At 43.1% G+C, this 19,737-nt stretch overlaps 1 protein-coding gene across 14 annotated transcripts in view; it reads left to right on the forward strand.

Annotated features, from left to right (window-relative positions):
• LOC144127803 (FMRFamide receptor-like) overlaps positions 1–19,737 on the forward strand; it is a 1,107,197-nt gene that overhangs the window by 420,461 nt on the left and 666,999 nt on the right. The window contains exon 5 of one of the 14 annotated variants that reach the window (XM_077660725.1): positions 18,474–18,555. The exons of the other annotated variants lie outside the window; for them this stretch is intronic. The gene's annotated coding sequence lies outside the window, so the exon portion shown is untranslated. The remainder of the gene's footprint in view (positions 1–18,473; positions 18,556–19,737) is intronic. 14 annotated transcript variants of the gene reach the window in all.

Consider the following 19,737-nt stretch of genomic DNA (forward strand, 5'->3'; position numbering starts at 1 on the left):
ATCATGTATCATCGACATGCCCAGACTGCCACCTTAGTGCATTGAAAGAGCGGGGCTGCTCCTTAATTCTAAGAAGTGTCATTTTGGCGAACGCCAAATAATTGTCCTCGGTAACTTGGTTGATAAGATCGGTGTCCCGCCAGATCCCCAGAAGGTTCAGGATATCACTGACTTCACAGCGCCGCAATCATTCAAGGAACTTCGCAGTTTTTTAGCGCTATGCTCGTATTTTCGCCGTTTTGTTCCGCGGTTTACCGACGTCGCCTCCCCTCTCACGTGCCTCCTACAAAAAGACGTGCCATTTCATTGGACCCCTCACTGTGAGTCTGCATTCCACCATGTGAATTTTTTCCGGACGTAGGGCCCTATCCTGCGCCATTTCTGCCCGTCTGCTCCCATCGAAGTTCACACCTACGCCAGTGGTGTCGGAGTTGGCGCTCTGCTTAACCAGCGCTACGGCGGAGATAAGCATACGATAGCTTATGCCAGCCGATCGTTTAGCAAGTCGGAATGGAACTACACAGTTACCGAACAAGAGTGTCTCGCGGTAGTTTTTGCTGTGCAGCGCTTTCGTTCCTATCTGTACGGCAATGCTTCTACCATCGTCACCGACCATCATTCGCTCTGTTGGCTCGTGAACCTCCGTGACCCATGCGGCCGCCTTGCCCGCCGGGCTTTGCGACTACAAGAGTTCAACTTCAATGTCGTGTACAAAAGCGGTCGTCAACACGCCGACGCTGACTGTCTGTCGCGCTTGCCACTTCCGACGACTGGTGGTTACGATGGCGACAACTTCGACGACTACCTCGCTCCCGTATGGCCAGCACTTCTTGATCCTTAAAAAACGTCGTGCTGAGCAAGATGGTACCTGTGCATCCTAATCCTAACCACATCCTGATCCAAACCAGTGGAAGTACGAACAGCGCAAGGACACGACGTTAACGGCGCTCTTCGACGCCGTCAGTCATTCCCTTGCTGCTGCCCGTTTCTGTATTCGCGCCGGTTTGCTTTACAAGAAGAATTTCACGCCCGGCGGTGCACGGTTTCTTCTCGTCGTGCCGGAAAGCTTTCGCATCCCTGTTCTAAAACTGATGCACGACGATGCCACGTCTGGCCACTTGGGAAATGCCCAGACCCTCCACCGCACGCAAGAATGTTTTTACTGGCCCAAAATGAGTCAAACTATTAAATAATATGTAGCCAGCTGTGTCCAGTGCCAGCGTGTTAAGCTTCCTACGTCGTGTTCGCCAGGCCAGCTGCACCCTGTCACACTTCCAACCACACCATTCGAGCAAGTGGGCATCGACCTGCTGGCCCGTTTCCCCGGTCTGCGAATGGTAACCGCTGGGTTATCGTGTTGGTTGACCACCTAACACGATACTGTGAAAGAGCCGCCATACCGTCCGCTACTGCTTCCGTTATGTCTACTTTTCTTCTGCGCTTTCTCATTCTTCGTCATGGACCTCCTCTCGTTCTCATCAGTGATCGTGGGCGCCAGTTTACTGCGGACGTTGTCGAATAACTTCTTCGTCGCTGCGAATGCAATTTTCGTCACTCGACACCGTATCACCCACAAACGAACGGCCTCGTCGAACGCACAAATTGCACCCTCACCACTATGCTGGCAATGCACGTCGATTCTGACCATAAGAACTGGGATGACATCCTGCGTTTTATTACGTAGGCGTACAACACTGCACAACATGAAACAACTGGTTACAGCCCATTTTACCTTGTGTACGCTCGCGTTCACCGCCGCTGCATCGACAGCATTCTTTTTTTTTTCTATCCACGACAGGCCTTCCATCGCCGCCATACTCTGCCGAGCTGAAGAAGCACGTCGAATGGCCCGCTTCCGCATTTCGGACTCACAGCAGCGCTCTAAACACCGCTACGACATCCGCCGCCAGCTTATCTCCTATGACCCTGGCTATCGCGTGTGGTTGTGGACGGCGCTCCGGAAGCGTGGTTTGTGTCAGAAGCTCCTGTCCCGCTACACTGGCCCATTTGTTGTGTTTGAGCGCATCAGTGATTTGAACTACGTCGTCTCGCGCCTTACTGACTATGGCCGATGCTCACGAAAGACCCAGGTGGTGCATATTGCTCGGATCGAACGATTCAGCCCTCGGGACACTGCTTAGCTCGCCGTGGGAGGCTTCGTCTGCGGAGGAAGAAGTGTAAAGTGCTTTGTGTCGACGAGGAAGCGGAGGAGATCGGAAGCGTATAGAAAAAAGAAATTGGTCGGCCTGGTCGGGTTGAGTTCTCCGCCCCGACACTAAACCTCTTGAAATAGACGCTCAGTGCCACCTGAGTACGTAACAATATGTACATTCCGCCTTTTAATTGGCTTTTAATTTTCTACTCGCCCAATCCTGAAACAGCCTTCGTACAAGAGGCTAGCAGTGCGTATTAAATAAATAAAGATAACGTGCAGAAATACATCGGCTCCAAAGGTCTCCCTGAATTTTCATTCTGCTCATTACTAGGGCCGCATTTCCATACCCATTCGACGTAAATGCATTGAGAACGTTTGGTCCCCCCCCCCTCAAAAAAAAAAAAAGCTGCCACTACCTCCAATTGCACATACTAATGTAACAAGCGACAACTGTAATGTCGTACGTTTTTTCCAGCCACATGCAAGAAAAAATCTCTCACGCAGTTTCTCGGTGAACGATGTGTGAATTCGCTCCTTGGGGCGACGATGAAGCCTTTCGTCTCGACGCACCCAAATTCCTTGCGCAGTTCGTAGCATGTCACCGCACACTGAAGAGGGAGTGGCAATAGCACATGCGCGTCAATGGCTTCAAAAGTAGAGTTGAATGCTGCTTATCGCTGCACACGACGGCCATAATCCGGTGTTCTGTATCATGGTAGGTGCACCTGAAGCAACAGCCATGGAGGAGGATGAACAAATTTATTTTTAGCAAAAGAACAAAAGGTGTTCTAGGGTGGGCTTGCGGAATGGGGTCCGCATTTATTGACATACGCCAGGTAGCCACGGCTGGCGAGCATAAATTACCAATACTGTTTCACTTGACACAAACCGCTCGAAGTCTTGCTTGTCGTGCACACTTTTTTTTCTGCGCGCTTCGGGTCAAGCATGAATTGAATCAGGTGTTTCAGTTAAAAGAACTGTTCGACAGGGCTGCCCAGTATAGCATTTGTTATTCGCTTTATGCCTTGAACATGTCAGTAGCAACCAAAACACAGCTATTCGTGGCGTCTCACTAGCTCGATGTGAAATTAAGGATTTAGCTTATGGCAATGACTTGGCCCTTTTCTGCCAAGATAAAAACAGAGTGTATTCTAGGCTTTGCATTTAAATGGACAGTTATGGGATAGTTGAGGCGCAGCTCTTAACGTTGATGAGTCAATAAAGCTTAGGCTTGACCGCAAGGGTGCAGCCAAATAATGTCGGTGGCATCAGTTGGGATTCCAAAGCTCTACAGTATCTCAGCGTTCCCTTGCCTCAGTTTAAAAACTCGGTCTCACTGGTATTTTCTCACAACCTGTCTCTAAACAGACAAACGCAAGCTTGAAAGGGTCAGGAGCGGTCTTGGCTGCGAAACTCACTCATGTATTGGAAATGCTGCGTTGTGCGAGAAAGGAAATTTTAAGTGGCTGTCAAGTTCAACCCCAAGAAACATCGCATGCTCCTTAGCCCTGAGTATGTGAGAGTCAAGGGAAATATGTGGAGATTCAGGAATAGTCTTATGGGGAGATGAGTAGATGACAAAGCTAGATTTAGAGGCAGTAACACTCACCATATATTTTCTACACCAGGTTGCTAAATTTGGGGCATCAGAATTCACTTTATGTGTTAAGGAATCTATTGACTTGTCCGATGCTAGTATGGTATCATCAGCCTATAATATACATTCAGAAGAGGTAAGGCAAGATGGCAGATCATTAATGTTCATTAGGAAAATAGGTGGTCCAAGGATGGAACCCTGAGGGAGGCCAACACTAGTAGTCTTCGGTGCAGACTAAGTACCAGAAATGCAAACAGCTTGGATTCGGTTAAGTAAGTAGCTGCGAATAAATGGTAGTGCAGGACCAGATGCTACATGGGCATTTAATTTCTCAAATATATGTTGTGATTAATTGAGTCAAACACCTCTGAGAGATTGATGAATAATTTGTCACTAAAACTACCGCAATCAATAGCTTCTTTATTTTATCTTTTAATAAAATTAAACCTATTTCAGTTGAGACACCAGACCGGAAGCCAAACTGATTAGAAGATGTTAAATTTTGTAAGATAATTCTTCAGACGGACGACGAATAATCTTCAGTTACTTAGCTAAAGAAGGAAAGAACAGCAATGGACATATAATTAGTTAGGCCTTTGTCGCCTTTTTTGAAGACAGCTATTAGTTTAGCTTGTTTTTTAGTGCGTTAGGGAAGATGTCTGTCTTGAAGATGAGGTTCACGATGTGAGAAAACAAATGGTATATCACAGAACATATTAGATTGATATGACAAGAATAGAAGTTTTAAATACCAGGGCTTGTATCTTTCAGATTCATAATGACGGTGCACACCTCATCCGGGGGAACCGGACAAACAAGGAAACTATGAGGCAGGCGAGGGTACACATGAACTGGCTGAGCAGCAAGAGGCTCATCGATTACAAATCATTCAATGAAAGCATTAGCAATGTCGAGAGTGTCATGACAAATATGCGTTACTGCTTGGATTTCTGTTATTGAAGTCGTAGTAGCAGTCCTGTTTAAGATGAGTTGATAACTTTCCAGTTTCTTAGAGTCCCTACCAGCTTTGAGTTATTTAGATTCATAATATTTCTTTTTAGAAGTTTTAAGGAGCCTTCCGAGTATATTGCTGTAAGTTTTATATCGCGTCCAAAAGTGAATATTAAATGGCTGCTTATTAGTCTGTTTAATGAGGTTATCCTTTTTCCGTAGAAATTTCAAAACACTTGCCGTTAACCATGGGTTATAAGGGTTCCCATACATTTTTTTGCAACATATTAGTGTGGTAGACGATGCATCAATGGCTTTCGCAAGTGTAGCGGTGAATAATTCAAGTGCAGTTTGAGTGTTATTAATCACAGTAATTGGTAACCAACCTGTGTTTTGCAATCTTTTCAAAAAATAGTGATGAATTCTAGCTTTTCTTGGTAACCTGAACGTGACCATCAGCAAGGGTAGATTTTATTCGCACAAAAATAAGGTGATGAGCGCTTGTTTTGACTTTGACTACACCTGTATCGGCGGAAGTAGTTTAGTTAAAAAGCACATGATCAATAAGAGAACTATGTCCTTTTCTAGAGCATCTTGTTGGAACATTTAAAAAACATTTATAAACATGGCCATTGATACAGTTATGTTTTCATCATATGACGATGTTGCGGATTGTATGAGGTTGATATTCAGGTAACCCATGATAATGACATTCTTTTTTTCCAGTGAAAGTTTATTTAAAGTTTCACTGAAGGAGAAGCAAAATTCACCAACGGACGATGAAGGTGATCGATTTATGTATCCAATGATAATGTTCTTAGAATCTTGTGACACAAAGGATTTATCAAGTTCAGTTCATACAAACTCACAAATAGATATATTGATTGGCAAGTCGGAACGTCTGTGCTAATGAAACAGAGGATATGAAAACAGCAGCACCACCATGGTTGCTATCCCTTCGATGACAGTACTCGGCTGAGTAAGATGGAAAAGAGTGTAAGATTTGGTCTCTTGGGCTTAGCCAGGTTTCACTGATACACATTATGGAAAAACATTGACGAATGGATGATAAGAAACTAGAGAGGTCATCGGAATGTTTGCGAATGCTACGCGCATTAAAAGGAATAAATGAACGACAAGGCGTAGCAGAAAAAGATTCAAGCTGAGATGGTGAGAAATAAGTCGCCATTGTTAAAAAAGGTGATTACCTAATATAAAGAGCAAGTTTAACAAAACAATAGAAAAATCAGATTCAGGAGAGATTCAGAATACGTCACTGTCGTTAGTTTGGCGTGCTTTGATGCGGCAATTGTCGGTCCACAGGAATCACCACTTCTTTTCCTTTTTGAGCTTTAAGGCTTTCGCAAAAACTTTTTGTTGTCAGGGGAGAAATGATCATATAGAAAAACAGGATTCTTGTCTTATCCTCGGAAACCCAAACTGCTAGTGTTCAGTCTCACCTTTCGAGTCTTCATCGCAAACTTTCTTGTGTGACCGAGAGCAGAATCGTGAAACAAAATTTTGGTCATCCGATTTTGTTGGCACACGATGATTGATCTCTAGGCCAGCGACCGTCACAGGGCAATCGATTTTCTCGCCAATTGCTGTCAAGATGGCCGTGCAAGCCTCGCTTTGAGTGCACGCCTCTCCCTTGATCTCGACTTTGTTTAGTCGAGAGTATTGCTCGAGATCTATTAGTATTTTTCGGAGAGCATTCTTCTCAGCTTTTATAGATTTATATGAGACGTTGAGATCAACCTGCCGGCCGCGCACGTCTTCACCAAGTTTGTTTACCAACTACAGACTCCCCTTCATTCCATCAACTTCTGTTTTGAGGCCCCTGACATCGAGACCATCATCAAGCAATTTTTCCTAGACACTCGTCGCAAGCTGGTCGAGAAGTTCTTTAAATTTTTTATTGAACCTAACTTCGAAGTTTTCGATTTGCTTTGCGGGCTCAACATTCGACGGCATTATGAGCAAAAGCACTCAAACGCAACAAGGTCGCTTAAAAATATCGCTTGAATAAAAATATTCAAACTTGTGTAAAAGAGCGGAGCAGCAGCAGCAGCAGCTGTGGTTAAATAGCCCAACAAAAATTGCTACAAGCATGCCAACAGCACCAACCTGAGGAATGCGTGCAGAATTATTAGCTTGCTTCGTTGACCACAGCCGCTGCTGCTAGTCGGTTACCATTCCATTTTGTTTTTGCTTGGGGTGCATTTCTAGAAGGCAGACGTCGGGAATGAGTCTTCACTTCCTGTGACGATCTATCAGCAGTCATAACTAAGCTTACATGAGAAATGTGCATTAACGCAACAGGGTTCCTGTTCTGCAGTAAATCCTGCGCCGTCAGCGTTGGGAGCAATAAATCTCCGGAGGAGCAAACTAGGTCGGTCCCCTAGTTCCCGTGACGTCATCACAACGTGCCCACCGGATTGCGAGCAAACTTACCATTGTGGCAGGTGGCAGTTGAAGATTGGTCGCGAGGGGTTGTTCGGGAAGAGCAACCTGGGGTCCAACGCTCGGGGCCATAGCACGGCAGTGGGGCATCGCTTAACCGCTGCACCACGGCTCCAGCGGTGGTGCAGCAGACTCCCATGGATCTAAGAATGTAAAGTTGATAATGACCAGTTCCGCATATATATGGGCAATAAACTGTCAACGTTTTGGCGTCATATTCGTGAAACAGAGCTTCATTGTCCCCTCCAGTATTTTTTTTAGTGAGCGCAGAGGATCTGTGTTCAATCTTCTACAAAACTTTCTTTTTAAGCTTCACATGCCGACGTCACTTGCGAGAGTCTCGCTTCGTGTCATGAGAACGTTTTGTACCTAGGACACTGAATTTCAGCACTCTGGACAGCCATAGAGTATTGATTATTGCTATATGTTTTATCTTAAAGCAGCGTCCTTTGGAGACGTACTTGAGCAGAGTCTCAGGAAGAACACAGCGATCTATAATGTAAATTAAACTTCTATCAACAAGGAAGATCCTTTGATTCCGTGTATCATTTTGTGCTCATGGGAATGTCGAGGCTGCGTTCGCTACATGATGGATCGACATGCAGGACCCCCATGCTCAACGAATTCTATGTTGAAAGGCCAGTGTGCTTTTCTACGAAGGGAGTATATGCTTAAGAAGCGTAAAGGATTGGGCAAGTTGGTCAGACATGCTTAACGGAATAATGGCGCAGATCAAGTGACAGGACAGCAGGAGAGTTTGTACTCTCCTGCTGTCCTGTCACTTGATCTGCGCCATTATTCCGTCAAGAGTATATGCTTGGCACGATCAACCTCCTCACTGGCCCTCTCTTGATGCATGCGTGCCACCCCAGAATCTTAAGTGCGAAAGGAGTGATAGCGCGATGATGTTAGAGAATGTACCACGGGTTCGCAGAACGCGACCCGGCTCAGTAAAGCTTGACGATAGTCAGTTTTGTCGTTCTTCAACAAACATTGAAAATTGGGGCGATAGTAGGCGTTTAAAGCGCCACACACATCACCGGTTGCGCATCTCAGGTATAGGTTCGACCTCCAGTGTAGTGCTAATACTCCCTTGTTGAAAAACTCACTTGTTTGCGTATATTTTACTTTCGGGACTTTTCTAGTGGAGTGGACGGGTGAACAGGCAAAGAAATAATTACTTGGCGAGGCAAAAATGTACATTTTTGGTGCGTTCTCGACTTAATAATGGAATGGAAACTAGAGAATGTCTGGTCTCTTTTGTTATAGGGGGCATCAGTGGGGTTTCTCAGCAGACAAAAAACCACTGTCTGTAACAGATGCGCACCTGTCCACTGTACTAACTTTTAAGAGCGCAGTATAATCAATGGTTTTGTATATCTTTTATCGTGAAATTTCAGAAGCAATAGAATGCAATCGAAACGACTTTATGCGATCTGAGGTTTTCTGGTCGGCGCAGCACATAATATACAGCGCAGTCATGAAACACCTTGATTCTCATGCTTGAGTTGCTTGAGTTTAGCAATGATCTGTTTTCTTCCTTTGACCGTGGCTCTCAATTAGATTGCGTATTTCTAGATTTTAAGAAAGCCTTTGATTCTGTACCTTGTTTACTATTATTACACAAGTTAAGTTGTCTTGGTCTGCACCCCACTGTCATCGACTGGCTTCATTCGTATCTTCAGGGCCGCATGCTGCATGTTTTGATGATGGTTCGCACTCAAATTATGTAAATGTTTCCTCAGGTGTACCGCAGGGGCTGTTCTTGGACCCCTTCTTTTTCTGATTTATATCAATGATATTGTTTTGGATCTTACCTGCAAAGGTCGGCTGCATGTTGACGACTGTGTCGTTTACCATGTTGTGCAAAGTTCCCCTGATGAGTTAAAACTTCAGCAAAACTGGGATTCCATCAAATATTGGTGCTCATAATGGCAAATGTCCTTGAACGTTACAAAATGCCACAATATCTATTTCACTCGAAAGCGTTCTCCATTACAAACAAGGTGCTCCCATTACATAATGTTCCCTTTCAAAAAGTACTTGAATATAAGTATATCGGCGTTTATTTTACATCCAGCCTAACATGGACGAGGCACGTTGAGTATATTACAACCACATTCTGCACTATGCTCAATTTCTTAAAGCGAAATTTCAATAAACTACAGTCGAATGTCAATCAACTCCCGTTATTCACTTACATACGACCAATTCTTGAATATGCCTGCCCTGTGTGGGACCTCCTGTTTGCTTACTTATCTATCATGCTCGAGCTCGTCCAGAATAATGCTGCGAGCTTTGTGTCTAATAATTACAGCTTCTCAACTAGTGTCACGTCTCTTAAAAACCACTTTGGTTGGGGATCTTTAGCTAACCGTAGGAAACATATGAGGTTGCAAATCATGCATCGCATCTATTTTGGAAAGCTGAGCATTGAGAAAGACCGGTACCTGCTTCAACCTCACTTTTTTTTCTAGACGACTTGACCATCAGTGGAAGATACGTGAGAATAAATGTAGGGCAGATATCCACTAAACCACGCTCTTTCCACGGACTATCAATGAGTGGAACAGGCTGCCAGCCGGCGTCACTGAGTGCTGCACGGAAGTTGAATTCCGCTTATTCTTATCTGGTGTGTGACGTGGCGCGCAGTTCTCTTGCGTGTGTCTTTCATTTCATAAGTGTCATTGTATTTACGGAGCGCGGTTGTCCTCCTTCACTGCATGATTTTCTTCGTGTATTATTAGTTGTGTCATTGTATTTTTGTTTTCTGCGGTACTTTAGGCCAAACAAGCAGAAGTTATTGTCTTCCCTCCTGCAATAATGCCTTCTGGCGCTGCAGGTCTCTGTAATAAATAAATAATAAATAAAGAGATTGTGTCAGCGCATTGAATGTATTTACACATGCAGCCTTTGTGAGGTGGCTTACGGGGTGGAACAGGCCACAAGAAATTTTTTCTTAATCTCAAAATAAGACGTCATCGTAATGTTTATTATGATGCGTGGTCGTAAGCCCGAATTGTCCGGCGAGTTAATAAAAAGAAAAGAATCTTTAGGCGCTAAACCGCACTAAATAAGGTGCATCACAGACAATTGTCACAACAGGTGAGAGTGTTGCGAACAGCTAGTGTGTCTTCGTAAGCTGTTTTTAAGAGCGTACCAAAGGCGCGTTGAAAATACATAAACTGAGCACGAGTGCCGGATGTAGAGCCCTCGGAAAGCACAGTGCTGTCGGAATACATTTTCAGAACGAGGTCAGTGAGAAGCGCCGGCAGTCGTAGGCTGCGCACGTTCACTTTCGAGATCCAAGATAAGAAACGGGTTCGGCGTAGGTAATCGAAGCTTTAGAGGCAGAATTGGAATGGCGACTCTGTTCCGTCGAGCCGTATTTCCGTTCTTTCGAGGGCGCTGCACCACGACTTCTCAAAGCGTGTTCGTAATTCATGCCTATTCGTGGTGCACCGATAGCGTCGAGGTAGAGCGTCCGCCTCGCCGACAAGAGGTCCGCGACTCGAATCCCGGTGGCGCGCAATTCTCCACCGTGTTTGAGAAAAAAGAAACTCTGTGTTGATCAAATTTCGTAACCAGGCCTGGGGTGCGGCCTGATCTCGGAGACAAGAACCGACCAAGCACTCCCTCACCAGAACAGGACTTGGCCACCCTGGTGTAGTACTTAGCCACAACCCTCTATGAATAAACCTATTAACCCTGGGCCCTCAGTTCCCAGCAGCTGCGGAGCAACCGACCAAGGCGGTGGTCAGACCTGTGACGAAACGGAAGGTGCTGAGAATCTCTGGCTCCGTACAGGCCGCCATTGGAAGCTGTACCTGGTAAAGTTTAATCCTAGAACCCTATCTAGTGAGGCTAGCCTAGCAGTGCTGTTAGAGCGACTAGCGGGCATTAAATGGGACGCCAAAGAGATTAGTTAAGTTAGGAGTAAAGGTGAGGCGTATACAGTACTGAAGGACGGGCACATGATGTGCTATCGCGGATGAGCGGATAGATGAGAACTAAGTGTTGTGGGATTCCTCAATAATCAAGATATAGCAGGCAAAGTAGAGGAGCGCTATGGTATTATTGATAGGGTGGCAGATGCCATAATTAGGCTCAATAGGAGGTACAAGCTGAAAGTGGTGCAGGCCTCCGCGCCTGCATCCAGCCACGATGACTACACCGTTGCAAGCTTCTATGAAGATGTGGAATCTGCAATGAACAAAGTAAAATCACAGTGTACTGTAGTGACGGGCGACTTAATGCGAAGGTGGGCAAGGAGCAACCTAGCGACCAGGCGGTAGGCGTCTATGGGGTAGGTTCTAGGAATAGCAGGGGAGAGTTATTATAGATTTCGCAGATAGAAATATTTTGCGGATCATTAATACCTGCTTTCGCAAACGGGAGAACAGGAAGTTGACCTGGCAGAACCCCAATGCCGAGACTAAAAATAGAATCGACTTCATACTATGCGCTCAACGAGGCATTGTTCTAAATATGGACGTCCTCGGAAAGGTGCGTTGTAGCGACCATAGAATGGTAAGGTCTCGAATTATATTAGACTTGAAGAGGGAACGGAAGAAGCTAGTGAAGAAATCTATTAACGAGCTAGCGGTAAGAGGGAAAATAGAGGAATTCAGGATATCGCTGCAGGACTGATATTCAGCTTTAACTCAGGAAGACGATCCTAATGTTCATACAGTGAAATATAATCTGACACCTATCAGTACGGAGTGTGCAGTAGAAGTAGGCAGTAGGATGGTTCGACAGGATACGGGCAAGCTGTCTCAGGAGGCCAAAGACCTGATTAATAAACGCCACAGAATGAGGGCTCTAACAATGCTGACAGAATAAAACTAGCAGAGCTATTGAAGTTGATAACTAAGCGCGGACATTGCTGAAAAGGGAACAGCGCGAACACAGGATGAAAAGAGGAACGTACGACACAGGCGCTGATCAGTTGTAAGTCAGCGCCTGCGTTGTGCGTTCCTCTCTTCGTCCTGTGTTCGCGCTGTTCCATTTTCAGCAATGTTATACCAACTAGCCCGCAACCACTCCCTTGGTAGCCGACATAAAGAAGTTTAGTATGGAGAGAATTGAGCACGCTCTGAAGAACGGAACTGACCTAAAGCAGTGAAGAGGAAGCTAGGCATAGGTAAAAACCAGATGTATGCGTTAAGAGACAAGAAGGGCAACGTCATTAGCAATATGGGTAACATAGTTAAAGTAGCCCAGGAGTTCTACCCAATGCTGTACAGGGGGCAGTGTAATCAGGACATTATTGAGCGCCGCCAAGGACTTGAAAAATTAAGGACCAATCAGCTTACTGTCCGTTCGCTACAAGGTATTTGCTAAGGTAATCGCTTTTTATTTATGCGAACTCGTACAGCATCTGATCTCGCTACGTTCAAAAAATTTCGTAATGACTTGACTAAGCAGCTAAGAAAAGCAAGAGAACTCTACTATCAGAATATGTTCGGTTCCAACGTAAAGCGCACTGACTTAATGTGGAATAACTTAAATGCACTGAAGGGTCGGAGCGAGAAAAAACAGATAGTTGAAGAAGTTTTTCACGAAGGACAATTATTAAAAGGAGAAGAAATGGTAAATATTTTTAATGACTACTTTGTTAACAGATTTTACTAAAAACCAGACAACATCATACAAAACTTTAGGGCAGAAAAACTCTAGCACAATATTTTTTGAACCAACAGATGCAAATGAAGTGTGTTCTCTTTTTTTGAGTTTAAATAATTCTCATAGTGTTGATGCAGATGGTATACAAATAAGACCTGTCAAGTATGTGATACGTATAATCAGCCCCATTCTAGCGCATATTTTTAATCTCTGCATTTCTACAGCTGTCTTTCCAACAAAAATGCAAGTCGCCCGTGTGATGATAGCCTTATATAAGAAAGGTGATAAAAATGATGTATCTAACTACAGACTGGTGTCAATTCTTCCTGCCTTTTCGAAAGGTCTCGAGAAAATCATCCTAGATCTAATATCGTGCTTCTGCAACAAGCATAATATAATAACTACTTCGCAATATGGCTTTAGAAGGGACAGGTCTACAGAGCTGGCGCTGTTGGACCATAAGGAATATATTCTAAAACATTTTGAAGAGAAATGTATTGTTATCGGTATTTTTGTTGATTTTAGCCAAGCTTTCGATTATATTAGTCATACTATCCTTTTTGAAAAACTGCATCAATATGGTATCCGGGGACATGTTTTGACCCTGCTCCAAAGTTATCTATCAAATAGATTTCAATATGTCGACATAAATGGTTTCATTTCTCACAGAAAAAAAATAATTTCAGGAGTCCCACAGGGTAGCATTTTAGGCCCTGTCCTATTTAATTTGTACATTAACGATATTGTGCACATCTGCTCAGATACCAAGTTCGTTATATATGCCGACGACACGAGTGCTTTGGTGCCATCACGTTCTGAAGCTGAAGGAATTACTAAAGCAAATATTTTTCTGCGCAAATTGGACTCGTGGATTTCCAGCAATCAATTAAAACTTAACGCAAACAAAACAAAGGTGGTAATTTTTCGACCAAAAAGTAAACAAATTTCGTTACAAGGAACCGTAATGATTAGATCCGCAGCCATTGATGTGGTAGATACTGTCAAGGTGTTAGGGGTATATTGTACTTCAACTTTACAATGGAATGATCATGTAAACAGTCTAATCAGCAAACTGAGCTGCATAACTGGAATTTTAAATCGCAACCGCTATACTCTGCCAAAAAAGGTTAAACTAATGGTCTATAACGCTCTCTTTGTTTCCCACCTAAACTACTCTCATTTAGTCTGGGGAACATCAACAAAAACTAATCTGTTGAAGCTTGAAAGGCTACAGAAAAAAATAGTACGAATAATTGAAAACGTTGAATACACAGCGCCTTCTTCAGATATCTTTGCTTCGCTTAATTTATTGAAACTAAGAAATATTTACGAATAGAAATTATGCAGGCAGTACCGTTTAAGTGTCCAACGAGAGAGTACAGTTTTTACTGAAATGGCAGAATTAAAACCCAATTAATTCATCTACAGCACCAGAACTCCAAAACGATGGAAAGTTCCAAAATGTCGTACTGCCTATGGACAACAAACACTCCGGTATAACCTTCCGCGATTATTGAATGCTGCAGAAAAAGAAGGCGCTGATGTATCCAATATGTCTCTTCCAAATATGTACAAATATTTTGCTACTCATACTCTTTTTCGTGAATGAACGCACAGGTCTATCTTTATGTTCAATTACATTGCATTGTTTACTTTTAAAAAAAATGTTTTTCCAGGAGTCGAAACCCAGTGTTCTATTGAAACTCTTATTTAGGCTTATTTTATTTTGTGATGCGATATAGTGCTGTTTATTTTTTTTTCCTCTTTGCAACAAAAAAAAATGTGACTGTCTATTGTCCCGCTCTGCTGCTGTATGCACTGTAAGGGGGCGGAGGATTTTTCAAGCCACAAATGTACGGCTTTTCCCTCCGCCTCCTTCCACTTCTTTGTGGAGAATAAAACTTGTATGTATGTATGTATGTATGTATGTAATATAGTCAAGGCAACCACAAACCTAAATCAAACAAATGATCAGACAGGCTTTTGTAAAGAATATTAAACGATATATTGTATTTACACTGTCAATCAGGTGATAGAGAAATGCGCAGAATATAACCAACCCCTATGTACAGCCTTCATTGATTATGCGAAAGCTTTTGATTCAGTGCAAACCCCACCTGTCATACAGGTATTGCGGAATCAGGGTGTAGAAGAGCCTTATGCCAAAATACTGGAAAATATATACATAAAGTGCACAGCTACCATAGTTCTCCATAAAATCAGCAATGAAATTCCAATAAGGAAGGGTGTCAGGCAGTGAGACATGGTCTCGTCAGTGCAATTCACCGCCTGTTTACAGAAGGTGTTCCGAAGCCTGGATTTGAACAGATGAATATAAGAGTTATTGGAGAACACCTAAGTAATTTCGATTCGCTGATGACGCTGCCTTGCTAAGTCATTCAGGAGATCAACTGCAAACATGATCAATGAGTTAGACATGTAGACCAGAACGGTGGGTCTAAAAATTAACCTATAAAAAAGGGAAATAATGCTCAACAGTCCAGCAAGGGCACAGCAGTTAACTAAAAGAATACATCTATGCAGGGCAGGCAGTTGCAGCTGATCCGGATAATGAGAGGGAAATGGTTGAGAACGGGGTGGAGCGCATATGGCAGGTTCTCTCAGATCATGAATGGCAGTTTAGCAATATCCCTCAACAGAAAAGTGCACAGCAGCTATGTCTTACCGGTAATCACCTACGGTAATCACCTACAGAATTATTCTTGTAGGTAATATGCATAACATTTTACTAGACAAAAATGGATTAAATATTCAATTACAAGTGCAATCGTGTTTTTCTGTGTCTCTTGTGTACTGCATGCATCTGCCTTCCAAGATTTACATATTTGATAACCATGTGCTATTCCGTCACAGTTTTCTGTTCAACATATGTTATCACAAATGAGAGATCTGAGTGGTATTTCTGTCTTTGTAACTCTTGATCAGCATCGATTACATGTTTTTTTTTCTTTTGTTATCAGTGTGTGTGCATGCGCGTCTTTTTTTTTTTTTGCATGTACTATAGCCTGTCGCTGCTCGAGGGGCGGACGGGGCTTTTGTCAAGCTGCGAAACTTGCAGCTTTTTCTCCGTCGCCCTTTTTCACTACCTGTACACTTTGTTGGTGAATTAAATGCTCATTGATTGATTGATTGATTGATTGATTGATTGATTGATTGGGTAGAAACGTGCAGTCTAACGAAAAGGGTTCAGCTTAAGTTAAGGACAACGCAGAGAGCCATGGAAAGAAAAATGACAGATGCAACGTTAAGAGACCGAAACCGGGTAGAGTGGGTGAAGGAACGAACGGAAGATAATAAGATCCTAGTCGAAACCAAGAGATAGAAATGGGCTTGGGCAGGACATGTAATGCGAAGGCAAGATAACCGCTGGTCCTTAAGGGTAACGGAATGGATTCCAAGAAAAGGCAAGCGTAGCAGGGGGCGGTAGATGGTTAGGTGGGCGAATGAGATTAAGAATTTTGCAGGCATAGGTTGGGCGCATCTGCCAAAACAGAGGGTTAATTGGCGATTCATGGGAAAGGCCTTTGTCTTGCAGTGGGTGTAGTCAAGCTGATGATGACGGCTAAGTTTGTTCTGGGTATAATTATGAGACATCACTCCAGCGTACACAAAGACACGGACAAAGAGTAGACACCACGGACGCCGGACTTCAAGTGAGGTTTCTTCCACGAAGCAGACTTTTTATTTGCAAAGGGGTACTAGTGATCCCTAGGGCTGAAAAGTTTTCCGCGACCAGTTAACAATTATTCAGGGCGGCAGAAACGAAAACAAACCCAAAACAAAAACATAGGCATAAGGATGTCTTGGCACCCGCATTCAACAATCGGCGGGCCACCTCATCGCCTGCCCGGCTGATCCACCAAACGCATCTGCCTTGGGATAATCTATTTCTTTTTTTCTGGAGCGCAACAGAAGGGCTGCTGATGCAGTTCTCTCTTTGAGCAGATATACAGATTGCTTCAAAAATTTTCTTGGCTCTTTTAGTATTCATTTCATTTTATTACCTGAAAGGCCCCAAAAAGAGGTGTTACATAAAGGGTGGCAAGAATGAACAGCACAAATTCACAATAACGGGAAAATTTTTACATTTTCAGCGAAAAGACTTGGGCAAGTGATGATGGCAACGTTGTTTGGAAGGCCGTTCCAGTCTGCGGCTGCACTAGGAAAGAAGGAATTGGAAAAAGTGACCGTGCGTGAGCGTGGACGGGCAACTTGTAGGTGATGGCTGGTGCGATGAGATATGCGTGCTGGGGGAAGAATATAAAGTGCGATGTGCATAGGGCTGTAGAAGAATTTGTGAAATAAAGATAGGCTGGCAATGCGACGGCGGAGCGATAAGGGTGATAATCCGGATGCTGTTCTGAAGGAGGAAACGCTGATGTCATAAGAGTAAGGTGAATGAATGAAGGGAGCAGCGTCAGAGAAGATTAGAAGAGTAAGGCGATGGCTAATGGGCAAAAGATTACACCTGCCTGGGTTAAGTTCTACTAGCCACTCATTACACCTCTCTTGTACAGCATTAAGGTCATTTTGATGAGAAGATTGGCCAGTGGTATTGAGAATAGCACGATAAAGTACACAGTCGTCAGCGAACATGCGTATTCTAGATGTTACGTTTGAAGGCAGATCATTAATATATATATATGAAATCAAATTCATTTATTTCACTACATATATACATGGTAGGAGCGCTTGTGGGAAAAAGCTGCTCGGGGCAGCTTTACGAGGCCCAAGAGCCCATAACAAGGTAGAGCTGTGCAGATACATCATTGCAATATGACAAGAAAACAATATTGTATGCAATGTTATATACAAAGAAAACACGGCTAGTGTATACAATACAAAAACTAACTCTGTATAGAACTGATTATATTACATGTTCAAAAACCAACTATCGTAGGCGATAATCATGCAATGGACGTCAGTATTTCATAACGAAACACAATGTGATCAAAAGCTGGACAGACATTTAGGTTTTTACAATGCATTTAGAAATTGTTCCCGCAAGTCGTTTCTTGTGGGCTTAGCGTTAAATTTAAACTTGTTTAACAGTGAGGGGAGGTTATGTTTCAATGACTCGTTCTTATAATTTGTTCGGAAACGGAGAACTTGCCAGTTTTCTGTGTTTCGTGTGGATACGACTGGTTCGTGGCGTTTTAGTGAAGCGGCGGCAATTAAAAAGTCACGAAATGAATTAGTCAGAGAAGTATGTACGCAAAATTCGGAAATCGTGTAATGAAAAGACAGGAATGACCTTATAGGCTGCGAAAAGCGATAAGCGTTCAAGATTCCCGATGTATCGTATAATTCTTTTATGGAATGTAAATTTTTTTTTATTTGTGTTGGTTGTGGTGCTCCAGACAGGATTACAATAGTTGATATATGAAGCAAATAAGGCATGGTATATTTGGAGCTTAACACGTGTTGGAAGGAAAGTGCGACAACGCGAGACGAGTCCAGCTACAGCGGAGATTTTTTACATATATTAGCAACATGCAAATCCCAGGTTAATGTGCTGCTGAATGTCACTCCAAGTATTTTAAGTGATTCTCCAAGATCAATATTCTGTGCTTCATAGGTTATGACATGATTTGATTGAAACGTCTTATGTTTTGCTCTGAATACCATTATTTAGTTTTTTCTGGGATTTCTTTTCAGTCCATTGGATTGCGACCTTGAGGACAAGTTAATAGGAAAGTCTTCACATTGCCTAGTTAACACGTCTGCATCCAGGCCAGCCGTAAGTATAGAACACTCGTCGGCGTATATGACAAATTTTGCTGACCTACTGATGAGGACAATGTCATTAATAAAAATATTAAATAAGAGAGGTCCTAAGAGGCTTCCTTGTGGTACACCCTTACTAACTGGCAGAAAACTTGATTGGTGTCTCCCCATACATACCATTTGTATTCTGTTCATTAAGTATGACTTCATTAGTTCAAGAGGTGTTCAGCGAATTCCATACCGTGATAGCTTAGTTAGGAAGATGTTGTGGTTAGGCAGCCAAATGCTTTTGTGAAATCTACAAAGAGGCCAAGTGTAAAGTAATTTTTCTCAGTATTTTCCAGAACAAATTCCTGAATTGTCAGTAGCGCAGTTTCGGTAGATCATCCGGCTCTAAAGCCATGTAATTCTTTGTGGAAAATATTTCTGGCTGTAAAATACATTAAAAGACGAGCGAACATAATTTTTTTCTGCTCCTTTCGAAAAAATAGAAATAATACTTATTGGTCTGTAATTAGTTGGGGTGTTTCTGTCACCACCTTTGTATATGACAGAAACTCAGGATCGCTTCATTTCATCGGGAAAAATTTCAGTTTCAAAAATTAAATTAAAAATATGCACAAGTACAGGCAGAAGCAAATCTAAAACATATTTTATAGGCTTGATTTGTAAGTTGTCGCAGTCTAAAGCAGCAGAGTTATTTAGCTGACTGAATGCTGTGCACACTACCGCTAAGTCTCTGGATGGAGGAAAAAGCTGTCAATTTTGTTGAAGGCTATATCATGTTTATGTGTCGCGGGGGGTATTGTATGACCTATACTGATGAAGTGTTGGTTAAAGTAATCAGCGAGCGACTGGCCAGTGTATTCTTGCCCGTCAACAACGATGCTATCAGAGTTTGAGTGTGAACCACTTCGGCCCAAGACTTTGTTTATGACATGCCAGGCAACGTTATGGTGTTTGCTTGAAACATTAGAGAATAGCTGGTGATAATACGCGAACTTAGCCCGCCTTAGGTCAGCATTCAGTTTATTTCTGAACTTCTTGAAATTTTGGAGTGATTCTGCAGTGCGCGTGTGCAAAAAAAGCGCTATATAGAGTGTTATTATCATTCGCGCGTGATATCTCGTCAGCCACGTTTTTTTTGTTTTCTTCGATGGTTTACCAGCATCAAAGGTAAAGTGCTTTGAGTATA

Source organism: Amblyomma americanum, chromosome 4, assembly GCF_052857255.1.
Source record: "Amblyomma americanum isolate KBUSLIRL-KWMA chromosome 4, ASM5285725v1, whole genome shotgun sequence".
NCBI lineage: Eukaryota > Metazoa > Arthropoda > Arachnida > Ixodida > Ixodidae > Amblyomma > Amblyomma americanum.